The following is a 14,937-nucleotide window of genomic DNA, read 5'->3' on the forward strand; positions in this document are numbered from 1 at the left end:
TTAATAAATCAATAATGGAAATTTGTACACAGAAAATGCACAGAGTGAGTACACAAAAGATGCACATAGGGAGCTGCTTCACAAAGGCCTGGGGAGTTGCCAGTTGTGCTGCAGCACAATTACAGTGACCCAGGGCAACTTCAGGATGATTGAATGCCTTCAAATTACGTTTCAAAAAGATTTAGCAGGCTGCTGGACTTCTCTGATTCTAGGCCCCAACTCGTAACTCATTGCTTGAGAAAACGTAGATTCTCTTGATGTCTCTGAGCTACCCAGCAACGCTCGAATGAGCAGGTCATACTCCAGTCCTGTGTCTGTGAGTATAGGACAATATTAAAAGAAACCAAAGACGGTTAAACCCTTACCTCAAACTGTCCAGTCTCGTCCGTTAGTATAGCCAAGAGGAGCACTGTTGGGATAGCTGGATATTAGCCATTGCTCCTGTACAGAGAAGTAGACATTTTAAATACGTGTAGATCTATACATATTAAATTTCTCGGTTATAGTGTCATTGTCGACGAGCTGATGATGGCAGCACCAAGTTCTCTAGCTCACACTCTTCACTTGATCCACCATATTAATGATGAAACTATAGTCTACCTACATTCTTGCCAAACATGAACAAGACTTGATAGCATAGCCGGCCATAGGGCCCACACAAAAATATCTGACCTTAACAAGCTTGACAAAGCTTTATACCTCTTCCCTTGTTGTTCAGTCTTCAGAATAAGCTTCAGAGAAGAGAGAAGCTTCAGCTAAGAGCCATTCCAATCGATTCCAATAATGATAAAACGGGAACTGACTTCTAGTACACGATAGTACACGAATATAAATGTCACGAAAGTGAACGAGAATATCCATTCGTCAGAATCTGACGAACGACTGACACATGCGCAGACAACTAGCAGGCCCAGTTGTTCGCCTAACCGTTATAAAAGCGAAAACTCGGCCTGGGATCGAGGCTAGAAAATACCCTGCAGAAACTTCGAAGCAAAAGACGGGATGGGCTTTTATTCAAGATGGGCTTATTTTCGCGAGGGTACGGTATATGTGTTTTATATCACCCCTATAATTATGTCCCCACTATGTATAGCACGGGAGGGACTGTATGACCTTGTTGATGCATGGTTATAATTATGATGATACAATGCACTGCAAGTATCATTGGACGGGGTCTTGTGTAATAATTATTGGTGATGTAATGTCCGAGGGCCGCATTAATATAATTATTGTACCCGTGCCATGCAAGCAATAACTAATACTAGCAGTATAAGGTCAAGAAGAGCTCCACCATTGAATTGAGCCATTGCTTGTATAAACGCTTGTTTAGTAAATGTGTTTATGGGATTCTATACTCTAGTACTGTACTTGTATTCTGTATTCTACCTATACCAAGAATGCGAGAAGAGTGTCAAACTACTGATCGATACCTCTACACAAAAACTGTGCACAAAGTAACGTGTGACGTCCTGTCAATTGCACGTGAGCAACTCGCATGCAATTGATGACGTTTGCGCATAATTACACAACGCACAGAATTTGTTAATAGTGAGGAAAGAGTGAAGAGGATCAACCCGACTATTGTCTCTATTTAGATGATTTTTGTGAAGAGATTGTCTTATCAGTGTGCAGTAAGCAGCTCTGATTGTTGAACGCGAACGACTAGCTAGAATCAGATGTCATTGTTCAATTGCCACACCCCTAAAACGTCATGGTTAACATTTACTAGGAGATTACTAGTATATATAGTTTACAATACTTCATCACGTGCGAGTCATGTTACTTTGTGCACCGTTTTTGTGTAGAGGTATCAGTAGTTTGATACTCTTCTCTTCTTATGCACGAAATTTTCAAGGCACTTAACTTTCATGGAATTACCTATAAAACATAAATTTCACGCTATACGTTATGTCAATGCACGTTGCATCCGCTGTTAGTAATGTTTGTGGAGGACCCTTGAAAACAACACGGTATACAGTATACGTGTATAAATTATACTACTTGAAGTCAATTAGTACTATATGTTTCTAACTATAATTTATACAACATGTGTGCTAAATTTACCATCGCATGACTGTATGATATACTGGAAGTTACATGCACACCGAGGTATAATGAATGTCAAGCAGTAAGTGTACAGAATTATAATGAATGTCAAAGTAGTAAGTGTACAGAATTACAATACATTGTTTGCTGTATTCATGCATGCAGGTGGCAAGGTGCTCCGTTGTCTTCGGTAGTATAAGTGTTTGACTATAATTTAAGCGTTTGAGACAATAATGTTAACAACGAACACCCTATGTTCAATTTTGACTATAATTTAAGCGTTTGAGACAATAATGTTAACAACGAACACCCTATGTTCAATTTGAGTCACTCGTTATGTAGCCACGACTATGTCTGATGGTGAGGATGACGTGTCTGGGATAGAAGTCAAAGGTATTTGATGTGCATATTTTTAAGCGAAATTCACACCCGGAATTTTCAGAGTCTAAGAGGACACCCAGAAGAGGGGGTACACCAGCGCCCAAGATTGTAGGAGTCAAAGGTTAGTTTTTTTCCCAGTCCCTTCCCGTGTTGTGTTTATGTAGCAAATTTTCCAGCTACTGCTGACAAGACAAGATCTACCTCTACGTCTACACCAGCGTCCAAGATTGTAGGAGTCAATGGTTAGTTTTTTGCCCAGTCCCTTCCCGTGTTGTGTTTATGTAGCAAATTTTCCAGCTACTGCTGACAAGACAAGATCTACCTCTACGTCTACAAAGGGAATCACAGGTATCTGATTTCGAAATGTGCATTATCGTGTACATAATATATATATGTGGCATGAACGTCTTACAATTGTGCAGAGCCCAAGAGAACGCTAAGAAGAAGGTGTCAAGCAATGCCCAAGGCTGCAGGTACACTGGGAGTCAAAGGTTTGTTTAATGACTACACTGTAAAAAAAAAAGTGCGGTGAGCACACTAAAACCGTCGCATATAGCACACTTTTTCAAAAAAGCGTACTATATGCGACGGTTTTAGTGTGTCCACCGCACTTTTTTTCAATCATTTTTTACAGTGTACCTAATACCTCCTTAGTGTTACGTCTGCGAAGGGTATTACTATTAATGTCCCAATAATTATTTTACGCACATATATACGTGGCATACTGATACATGAAAGTCATACCATTTCCAGAGCCCAATATGACAATCGGAAGAGGGGGTACACCAGCGCCCAAGACTGTAGGAGTCAAAGGTTCATTGCCCAGTCCCATTCCAGCTACTCTTGACGAGACTAGAGGTGTTACGTCTGTTAAGAGCATCAAAGGTATCAGTGACGTGTATGCCAATACACGTGGCATAAAAGTCTTACAATTTTCAGAACCCAAGAGGACTCTCAGGCACACTGGGAGTCAAATGTTTGTTTATGTTGCTCAATCACATTATTCCAGCTACTTCTGCCGAGACGACCACCAATGGCACAGATCTTACATCTGCAAAAGGTATCGAATATGCCCATACGTATTGGTGTGAAGGTCATACAAATGTTCAGGGTCTAAAAGGCCAGCGCCCAAGGTTGAAGACACTCTGGGAGTCAAAAGAGGTTAGTTAAATTTCCAGTCACGTGCAGTGTTGTGGTTTTAATTAATCTATTTTAGCTACTTTTGACGAGACTACCTCCGCTGTCCAAGGCATTAATGAATGTGCTTATAATTATGTGGCATAAAAATCATCCAATCTTTCAGGGTTCAAAATGAAACTCAGAGGAGAGAGTAAACCAGCGAGTAAACCAGCACCCAAGGTTGTAAGCACTCTGGAAGTCAAAGGTTAGTTTAAATTCCAGTCACAGTGTTGTGTTTTAATTTATTTATTCTAGCTGCTTCTGACGAGACTATTTCCGCTATCCACGGCATCAAAGGTATTATTGAACGTGGCTTGCACCCAGAACAATTTCGGGGTATACAAAAAGACACTGATTTTTATTATACACTCTACTCTGTTCACAATTATACAAAATAATGGTACGTAACTAGAGTTACTTTGTATCGTACATGCAGAGCCAAAAAAGAGTGTGGATGAAGGAAAAAAGGTATTTCTGTCAATGTGTTATTCTCAGCAACATTTCTAGTATGATATATTTGTTTTTACAGTGTGGTTTCCGTTTGTATGAAGTCACAAGATCTGTTTGGTAGTCAGGTAGATCAGAGTAAAACACAAAACATTGAACATTGTTCATCATGATTGGTGTATACATTTTGTTTTATATATATAGAGTTAGACAGTTGAAGAAAAGTATGATGTGCAAAGTCTGATAGTATCTAGACATCCCTTTGAGCCCAGCAGCACTGGAAAAGTACAGTGTCCGGTTAATTGCTCATAACCGCAATGTCCGATTTATTGATCGAGATACCTTTACCAGTTCAACTGAGCGTAGTGCAGAGCTAGCCTCGATCCCAGGCCGAGTTTTCGCTTTTATAACGGTTAGGCAAACAACTGGGCCTGGTACTAGTTGTCTGCGCATGCGTCAGTCGTTCGTCAGATTCTGACGAATGGATATTCTCGTTCACTTTCGTGACATTTATATTCGTGTACTATCGTGTACTAGAAGTCAGTTCCCGTTTTATCATTATTGGAATCGATTGGAATGGCTCTTAGCTGAAGCTTCTCTCTTCTCTGAAGCTTATTCTGAAGACTGAACAACAAGGGAAGAGGTATAAAGCTTTGTCAAGCTTGTTAAGGTCAGATATTTTTGTGTGGGCCCTATGGCCGGCTATGCTATCAAGTCTTGTTCATGTTTGGCAAGAATGTAGGTAGACTATAGTTTCATCATTAATATGGTGGATCAAGTGAAGAGTGTGAGCTAGAGAACTTGGTGCTGCCATCATCAGCTCGTCGACAATGACACTATAACCGAGAAATTTAATATGTATAGATCTACACGTATTTAAAATGTCTACTTCTCTGTACAGGAGCAATGGCTAATATCCAACTATCCCAACAGTGCTCCTCTTGGCTATACTAACGGACGAGACTGGACAGTTTGAGGTAAGGGTTTAACCGTCTTTGGTTTCTTTTAATATTGTCCTATACTCACAGACACAGGACTGGAGTATGACCTGCTCATTTGAGCGTTGCTGGGTAGCTCAGAGACATCAAGAGAATCTACGTTTTCTCAAGCAATGAGTTACGAGTTGGGGCCTAGAATCAGAGAAGTCCAGCAGCCTGCTAAATCTTTTTGAAACGTAATTTGAAGGCATTCAATCATCCTGAAGTTGCCCTGGGTCACTGTAATTGTGCTGCAGCACAACTGGCAACTCCCCAGGACTTTGTGAAGCAGCTCCCTATGTGCATCTTTTGTGTACTCACTCTGTGCATTTTCTGTGTACAAATTTCCATTATTGATTTATTAAATATTTTTGCCGACCACAAATATACAATGAAAATTTGACGCATGCGCAGACAACTAGTACCAGGCCCAGTTGTTCGCCTAACCGTTATAAAAGCGAAAACTCGGCCTGGGATCGAGGCTAAGTGCAGAGCCTGATAGGAGTTTGAGCTTCATTTTTGGTCTGCAGCTAGCTAAAGAGTTCCGCTATAGTCCTCAATTTTCACATTTTCACAGGAGTCCTTACTGGTGAGAATATCAGCACTGTCCAAACTTACGTTGTTTTTGTTCGGCAATCGCTACCACCGGACAGCGTTTTCTTTCAGCTGTAAAACAAACAATTTTCACAGTATAGCTACACAATTTGGAGAATAGATAGCATAAGACATTAGCTTTAAAATGGTCTTTGAATGGTGTCTGTATCTTTTGTAGTTTTGACAATATCGGTGTCCGACATAATTATGATGACGTCCAGTGATTGATACTTTACTCTAGTTCCTGGTAAAATTAATACTAAGTACTGTACTGTGTCACAGTGTGTGGGAGGACAGATATTGCGGTTTACTCTTGGCCACGCTCAATTAAATTTGGCTACGTCAGTAGCAGATCACAAGACTTAGCGGGGCAGGCCTTCCTTTTTCTTAGTGGCTTCCTTTTTTCTTTCTTTGCTCCCTCCAATTATTCCCGTATGGTGTTAATATTGTGACAAACAACAGAAACAAAATTATAACTGAAAAAGGAAGGCCTGCGAAGGAGGCTACAAACACGCTACTGTATATCAGACAATACAAATGTACAAAAGCAACAGACCAAAAGATAAGAGGGGGGGGCATACAGTTTAGCGGATACCATCCGCTGAAGGAGGTAAAGTTTATTGGCGATGAAGCCACAGGCAGGCATTTCCTCTCCAAAGTGCAATGGCCAGGCGATGAAACATATGCTTCAGTCTTGGTGGAGGATGAGGAATGTGTCATGGTTACTCTCCGATCGATGGCATTTCCTATGGCACCTATGATGTTGATTGCTTCTTCGCCTAGACCTCCTAGTGTTTCTGCCACAATGGGAATGAAGTTTACACCTATGGAGCGGCAGGCCTGTAGATGGGTGGTGAGTTTGCGCCTAACTCCAACTTCTAGGGCGTGTCCAGGGGAGAAGGCAGCTTCATGAATGAGGGTTTGCTGGAGCGGTGAAATAACATGGACTTCCAAGGCAGCGGGCCTGCCACCTTGCCAAGTTGGGAGGAAGACGTCAGCGGGTCTTGACAGGGATTCTGGGATTAAACCTTGGGCCTCGCGAGATGGTCCAAGAGCTGCAGATTGAGCGGCTGAAAAAATGACATCTCTGACCGCATTGTGGCGGGTGATTCTGTCTCCATTTCCGCCACAGCCAACTTGATGGTCACCATACTCGTCTGCGGAGGTGCGACATGCTGGGCAGAGGTGGGGGGCACTGTGGAGAGGGATGCCGAGCCAATATTTCAAGCAGCTGTTGAATTCCTTGTCCTGCATGTGGAGGCCAAGCACATCTGATGGCACCCCGTTCAACCGGTCTCCAGCATGGGGTAGAGCAGACGAGTTTGCCAAAGCACGAGCCCTGGTTGAAGGTGATGTGTCCAATAGCTTTTGGTACATATACCAACCTATACCGTATACCTCGCTTGCGCATGCGCACCGAGGCATAATAAAATCAGCAAATCCAACTGCATGAAAAAATAGTACATCCAGTAATTCAAAGAGATTGTAAACTATAGAGCACAGAAGTGCTAACCCTCGGCTGTTGACATGAATAAATAGATCTATAAAAACCGAACTCAGGTGCATTAAGGACTGGGACCAACATAAAAAAGACATTTATAAGAGGCACTTCAACCTGCTGCTGTTTACTGTGTATATTAATCTGTGTAAAACTTTTATGATTAAATGAAACACTGGCTTCCATTCTCTAGGAAAATATTAAAATGAAGCCCCGCCCACTAATTGATCAGTGGGGGTGGTCCGTTTTGTCGAAGCACTATTTCACTTTTCTATTGAAAAATCGGCGTTTAATTAAACACTAAGGCTATACTAGCTATTGCTGCTGCTCATTATACTTAGTTCTATCTAAGCTAACAACTCACTCTAGCGCTTAGCCCTCCTGGTCTTTGCAAGGGAGAAATAACAGAAAGTTGTTTGATGTAGCAGTCTCATCTTGGATAGTAGGCTTCCCAGGGACACGGTCAACAATTTTTTGACAAAGTACAAGGATAAATCAGCTAAGGAAGGCTTATGGAAGTCATCTATTGCCTCGCAAGCTTTACTAGAGGGTGTTTTAAACGCCGACTAAGTCACTTCTCTAAACTAGCTGAATTACTGCAAAATGAAAAGGGAGTGGTACGTTGAAGTAATGAACGCGTGGGCGGAACCATGGCGACCGTGTGGGCGGGGCTTATAATTTGCAAATTCAGCAATAATTGAAGGTCCCAGTCCTTAATGCACCTGAGAAGGAATGTTCTAATAAAGAAGCAACAAACTAATAACTTTTAATAGAGATCGGTAAAGGATCACTTCAGCTGCAAATATGTAGATTTACCTCAAATAATGGTCGCGTGTATAGAGCTAGCCAACGTGCAAGTTAAGTTTTTTAGCTTTTACTCGCTTATATATACGACAACGAAGTTTTAACATCGAAATCTGTTAAAACTATTGTATGAAGGCTACCCATGCTGTAAACGCAGAGCTATGGCATCCAGGTCAGCAGGCTCATAAATTACAAACAGACAGACAAACAAACAAACCAACGGACTACTATACCTGCTGGCCGCGGCACAGCCTCGGTTAACTTGAATCGATTTAGAGCATGCATGCATGCATAGACCACCCAGTTTCTACCGATATTCGATACAACCCATGAAAAGTCAAAGGAAATTTAAAGCAGCACTAACAGCATTATCATCTACATGCCACAAGCAGCAGTGCAATGTACGTGTTAGTAAATTACATTTAATATAAAGAGGTGCATGTGCCTAATCTGCCGAGTAATTATATGAAGTTATTATGTTCTCACACAGTTATTAAGGACGTCTCGTGGATGGGTGGTGGGGGTGGATGGCGTTGTCGTGGTGCAAGGGCTGGAGGGAGATATTGGTTGAAAATAATAAACAGATGTATAGTACGTATAGTACGCTTCGCTTCCAAAGGACATATTAATTGACATATTTGCATTTTACCCGACGAAAATTACCCGCTATACGGTATTGTAGCATGTAAGTACTAACCACACACCTAGTGTCTTCTCTGTGTGTAGCTCCTCAGTGTTGGTGACAGGGCGTCGTGGTGGAAGAGCTGGAGAGGAGAGATAATGAAAGTTGTTTCATGGACTACAATTACCGGTCATACTACAATTGAACAGTGAATCTAAAAAGGACCAAATAAGGGAAAAATGTCCTCTAAGAAAACACAAGAATACAATTAACAGTAAACATCCACCGAATAAGAGAAACATTAATTTCCTCTAATATTATTCCATAGGAAACCTAATTATATAAATGTATGTTTCTTAGAGTCACAAGTAATGTTTTCAATATTACACTTGTACACACAATCATAAATCATAATGATACACCTGCATTGCATGAACTCTTGGGAATTAGTGTAATGTGGAACCAATCACCACATTGTATTAACTACCACTTGACGAACGACAGTGCCAACATTTAATTTCCCACAGTTTAAAGTGACTTACATTGTACAATACATACAAATTGTATTAGAAAACAAGACAATAATTTATGGGGTGTCCATGGCACTCTAAAAACTACTTCGTGTAAGTACCATAATTATAGCGGGTAATTTTCAGGGGGCAAAATGCTTCATTCGTGGGTAAAATATTCGTGGTAATGCAGACCTTCAACCACGAAAACCACGAATATTTTCCCCCATGTTTATTACCCGCTATAAGTATACTAACCACCCACCTAGTGTCTTCTCTGTGTGCAGCTCCTCAGTAGTGACAGGGCGTCGTGGTGGAAGAGCTGGAGAGGGGAGACAATGAAAGTTGTTTCATGGACTACAACTACCGGTCATACTACAACTGAACAACAGTGAATCTATAAAGCACCAAATAAGGGAAAAATGTCCTCTAAGAAAACATGCACGAATACAATTACAATGTATAACAGTAAACATCCAATCACGTACCGAATAAGAGAAATATTTCCTTTAATATTGTATCTATAGGAAACCTTATTTATATACATGTATATGTGGAGGTAAATTTTCACCCCTGAAAGGATGACACTTGAATGCGGTAGGGAATATTGATATAATAACATTAGATCCCATTTGAGTGTATTTAGCAGGGAACTATGAGCTATAGTACCGGTATATAGATTGCTCTGGGCTACAAACTACAACATTGTACATTGTATTGTGATTTACAAGAAGATACACATGTATTAAATAACAATTATTGTAGCTAGATGCTTTGTCTAGTAATATAATAACAGAACTAGAATGAAAGAGAGAAGCTCTAGTTTCTTTTTTTGGCTTTGTTCGAGAGTAGTAGGAGACGCTCGTTTTTTGGGCCTGTGCTTTTTTGCTGCAAGGCTACATGCATGGGGGAGGAGTTGGATGTATGGAAGTGCTGGGATTCTAGCTTTGGCTTCTTCCTAAAGTTCTTTTCGCTTTGTTCAAGAGTAGTATAGGAGCCGCTCGTTTGCTGGGCTTGTTTGCTGCAAATTATAGCTTAGGTGTCTTCCTTTCGCTTTATGAGGAGTAGTACGAGCCGCTCGTTTCTTAGAAAGTGTGCTGGGCTTATTTGCTGCAAAACTGGGGGAGGAGCTGGATGTTTCCGTTTTATGGGTGGATCTAGGACTGTAATTTTGTCCATCAAACTGAGGTGGAGGAACAGGGTTGACTTGAATAGAGACCACAGATTTAGTAGAGACACAGAGATGCCAACTTTAGATATTAGTTTTCAAAAGAATAATGATGCAGTTGCTAGGTTGGCTGTTTATATAGGTTGACTGTTGCTAAGCTAGTGCATTTCTAGTAGCCAATAGGTTTTGGGATCTAAATCAGTTAGAACATGTGCATTTGGTATCTATGGTTATAGTGTCCCTCATCCCTCGGGCTAAAGCCCTCGAGCTTTGGGACACTATAACACATAGATACATCATGCCCATGTTCTAACTATAACTTATAAACACCCAAAACAACAATTTCAAGTAATTGTTGAACTAGAGGCGATAAACTTGACTGGCTTTTGAGATTCATTTTCCGTTTAGTCGGCAGGTAAGGGAATGAGTAATGTGATAAAGACGCTCTAAAAAACAACAAACACTTCCAAAGATGGCTTTTGAGATTCATTTTCCGTTTAGTCGGCAGGTAGGATTAAGGGAATGAGTATTGTGATAAAGACGCTCTAAAAACAACAAACACTTCCAAAGAATAAGTAGGTAGGTAGGAACTAGGTCAGAAGGTATATTCAGAGTGGATAAGAGTGACGTACCTGGTGGGTCGTTCAGGTCGACTGGTTTCAGTTTGTCCTTGTCCACCTGGACATAGACGACCTTGGTGGAGTCCATCACCTTGGCATCACTGCTGGCTGGCCTGGTCTCCACCGGAATGTACTGCCTTTGTGCTTTGGCAACTACAGGACAGGGCATAACACATGTACAAGTTATTGAGATGTCTGGCCTCTCATGATGAAAGTAGTCCAACTAGTTACGAAAACTACCAGCACAAAGTTTTGAAGTTACACTACATGTACACACATGAAACTGTCAACCGTCTCCACTTAGGGAATTAGCTGACACGTATATGTACTGTAGTAGTAAGCACTATCCCCAAAGTTTATTCTCCTACATAATTATAATAATTATAGTGAGTATATATATAGTATACATGTATATATGCTACTTATTGATACCTTTGCCAAAAAAATAATGTCTGCCTGAAACAATATTAATTAAATAGGTTATATATAATAGGTTATTGCTTTTTAATAAGTGCTGACATCAGCGTTTTACATTCAAATTGCACAGGAAGCGACTCATCACCGACTGTGCAGATATTTTTCCATATTGCACACCCGGAAGTATTATTGCACACTTGTTATTGCACACTAGGAAGTGATTCTTATTTGGAATAAAACGTTTTCAGCAGTGAGAGAACAAGAAAAACATAGTTTACACACTTATAATCATGCATTGCAATGTTTATCAGTCTCTTTTCTTGTTTTCTGATGCTCTGTATCACTTCTGTGCTCTTTTTGCAGTGAAGCTGAGGGTCAGGAGGTTGTCAGTATTCATATTTAATGCATCAAACAGGCATCAGTGTTGGGAGTGGGTGCTTTGAGCGGAGTATTGCACATGTAGAAGTGTACTGCACCACCATATAAGCCTGTTCAGGCTTGTATAAAGTCGTTTTGGCTTCAAAAACGGTTGTCACACTTTTCTTCAGTTATAGCGGTGCATGTTTCCTCTTCTGATACACTGGAGCCACTGGAGCATGATAGAAAGCAAGCACATGCTGTTTATCCTTCAGAACTATCCATTTTCAAAACGGGTTGCTGGTTGTCAACGTTTTTCTTGTCTGTTCTCTACAAAATCTTTAAGTAGCCTTCTGCAAGCTCTCTTGGTGTTCTAGAGTCTTATTTCTTTGTCTTTCTAGCTGTTTTCTTTCTCTTAAACTAGTCTTCAACTGGGAGAACTCAATCTTGTTGCTACGCATTCTTCTGGTTGATAAAGCAACCGCATGTTGCGCATGCGCAGATTCAACCTGCATTTTGGTTGCCAAGCAATAAATGCATTATCCCATGGATACTGATGATTATCACTCGTCCGTGCCTAGTAACTGTCACTCGTGCCTTGCAGGCACTCGTGCAGTTACTGGCACAGACTCGTGATAATCTTCAGTATCCATAGGATAATATCATATTATCATTCAGGGGCTCCACTGTATACTGAACAAGTACCTGGTGGTGGGACGACTGGTACGAGTTTGTCCTTGTCCACCTCAGAGTAGATTACCTTGGATGAGTCCTTCACCTTGTCAGCACTACTGGCTGGCTTGGGAACCACCAGCGTGTACTGGTGCTGTGTGGGAGTGGGTTGGGTGCTAATAATTACTGTAAAGTCAATTTGCCAAAAATATATTAACCGTTATTTAATGGCCGGTGTAAGTATAGGATAGACTACACCTAAGAGTAGAATATGCATCTATATATGTAACCTCCGCGGTTGCGGTTAGCCCGAGATGCAAAGCCGAGGGAATCTAACCGTAACCAAGGTGGTTACTAAGACGCATATTCTACGAGTGGGTGTGATCTATCTAACTTGAACTTCATTGCGCATGCGCGAGGTGTGGTTATAAAAAGCCAGGTTTGGTGCGTAGCAACAGAAATTGAATTTGTGCGAGCTGGACAAGCTGTGAGAGACACCAGTTTACAGAAAAAGACAAGAAGACGGCTTCAAAACAACGAAAACCTACAGTAAAACTTAGTAGAGCTTGTGAAACGCTTCTTGAAGATACTGGAAAGAACAGACAAGTAAAAAGACTGACTGCAACACTACAAGAAGAAGAATGAAGCTCTGTGGTGGAGTGGAGGGGGTATAGAGCAGACTGGACCGGCATGGAACCTTTAAAAATTCAATAGAAAGTGTCAAGCGATTGCTGAAGTGTTTTTGATGCTTCCTGGCCCCCCTGCCCATGCCCAACTGGAAAAAGCAATACAAAACAACAGTGGACATGGAAAGAATGGATATTGACTGAACAAACTATTGCTTTCTGTGTTTTTTATAATGTTTTTGTCATCTTCTTGTCACTTTCACTAAAAATTTCATTCCAACTTTTGAGAACTTCCTGCAAATTATTTGTCACTTCCTGTAGAATATGCGCCCATTTCCTGTAGAATATGTGTCCACTTTCTGTAGAATAGGCGCCCATTTCCTGTAGAATATGCGTCCACTTCCTGTAGAATAAGTACCTTCTTGTAGATTATGCTTCCATGTAATCTAATGTTTTTAGCCAATCAGATCAATTACAGATGATGTAATGTAGTCTAATTAATTTTAGTAAACAATACTTCCTGTCTACTATAATTACACTGACACAACGCCTGTAACGTACGTACATGAATCCAGTCCTGAGGACATTGGGACACAGACTGAGACTAGTAATATGTACTTTCCCACTAATATTATTACTATTACTATAAAATATGTTATAGTTATAACACGGGCACAAGGGATGTATGGAATATATTGCACTGAAGCACGAGGGCGTAAGCCCCGAAGGCTGAGTGCAATATATGCCATGCATCCCGAGTGCACGTGTTATAACTAGTTTATATCCCGAGGGCATAGCAACATAACACTGTCTTAGTAACACAATATAAACTGCACAAAAAGATGACAAAGACAACTCTAGACACAGCTCCATCTCTTCTCTCTTCTAGACGCCAGTATATGCAGCGTATTAGATTGGCATGACCGACGAATGGCTTGACACAAAATCCAACGCTGAAAGCACTCCAAAACAGCCCCACCCCCACTACTGCTGCAAAGAAACAGCCCCACCCTACTTACTGCTGCGAAGAAACAGCCCCACCCCACTACTCAGTGTATTTTAAACTGCTGCTCGAACAGCCCTCCACTATCCTCGGCATCACAACCAAGCCAAAGAAGCTCGCCTCTACACTGCTGCAAAACAGCTCAAGCCCCCAGCAAAAAGAGCTGCTTCTAGTGCTATGGTGAAGCAGAATTGACATGCATCACAAAGTCAAGGACTATAGGTCTAGGAACACAGAATCTTCCACAAAATGAACCTTGGACAATTTTAAAACCTGCATGGTTGCAAAGAAACTCCAGTAGTGCTGAACATTCCTGCATTGCTGGACTTACTTTGATATATACTTGTTATTTCTCATGATACAATAATTGTCTGTCTAATGCCGGAGGGGCGTTTTGTGGTTAGTGCATTATGACTTTGCGGTCAGTGCATTAATGACTTTCAGCAGTGCATTATGCTGCATAATGCACTTGGCAACAACGTAGCAACGGGATATAAGTCATTGTATTCAAGCACGGAGGCTTCCGACATGTAGAGCTTCCTTCCCTGGAATCACTGTACAACTGCCAGACACTTGCTGATACATGTAATCAAAGGCTTACACATTATGCACACAGCTGTACAATTTCTGACGTCCACATATTAAAGACATAAAGTACCCACAAAAAGGGACAAAGGGGAGACTGCAAAAGCAGCTGTTAATTTTGGGTATAATACCATACATGAAAATATCACAGACAGCATTACTTGGTCTACACACTACATGTATATACATATAGCCCTCACTTGTGCAGTAATCATTGCCTCAAGTCCATCGTCACCTTCATCCTCTGTACGCTCGTCCTTTGCTTGTGAAATGCTAATGGTCTCCTCTGTAACCACCACAGCATTTTCCAAACCTTCATATCCTTGTATCATGGGAGGGTTCTCACTAGTGGTGAATGTAGGTTCGCCTGCCTTAGCTAATGGTACAGTTTCGTATTCAGGACTTTGCATGTTTTCTTTACATACGACGTCA

General features: G+C 41.1%; 1 protein-coding gene and 1 long non-coding RNA gene across 2 annotated transcripts; one reads left to right on the forward strand and one right to left on the reverse strand.

Annotated features, from left to right (window-relative positions):
- Window positions 1-14,937, reverse strand: part of LOC135339659 (uncharacterized) — a 120,737-nt gene that overhangs the window by 9,849 nt on the left and 95,951 nt on the right.
- On the forward strand, window positions 3,384-4,414 carry LOC135340427 (uncharacterized). 2 transcript variants are annotated; one of them, XR_010396348.1, is made up of 5 exons: window positions 3,384-3,403; window positions 3,437-3,487; window positions 3,548-3,588; window positions 3,731-3,811; window positions 3,862-4,414. It is a non-coding gene; the product is annotated as an uncharacterized LOC135340427 (long non-coding RNA). The 2 variants fall into 2 exon arrangements; XR_010396347.1 differs by lacking the exon at window positions 3,384-3,403 and having other exon boundaries at window positions 3,538-3,588.

Source organism: Halichondria panicea, chromosome 1 (genome assembly GCF_963675165.1).
Source record: "Halichondria panicea chromosome 1, odHalPani1.1, whole genome shotgun sequence".
In the NCBI taxonomy this organism is placed as follows: Eukaryota; Metazoa; Porifera; class Demospongiae; order Suberitida; family Halichondriidae; genus Halichondria; species Halichondria panicea.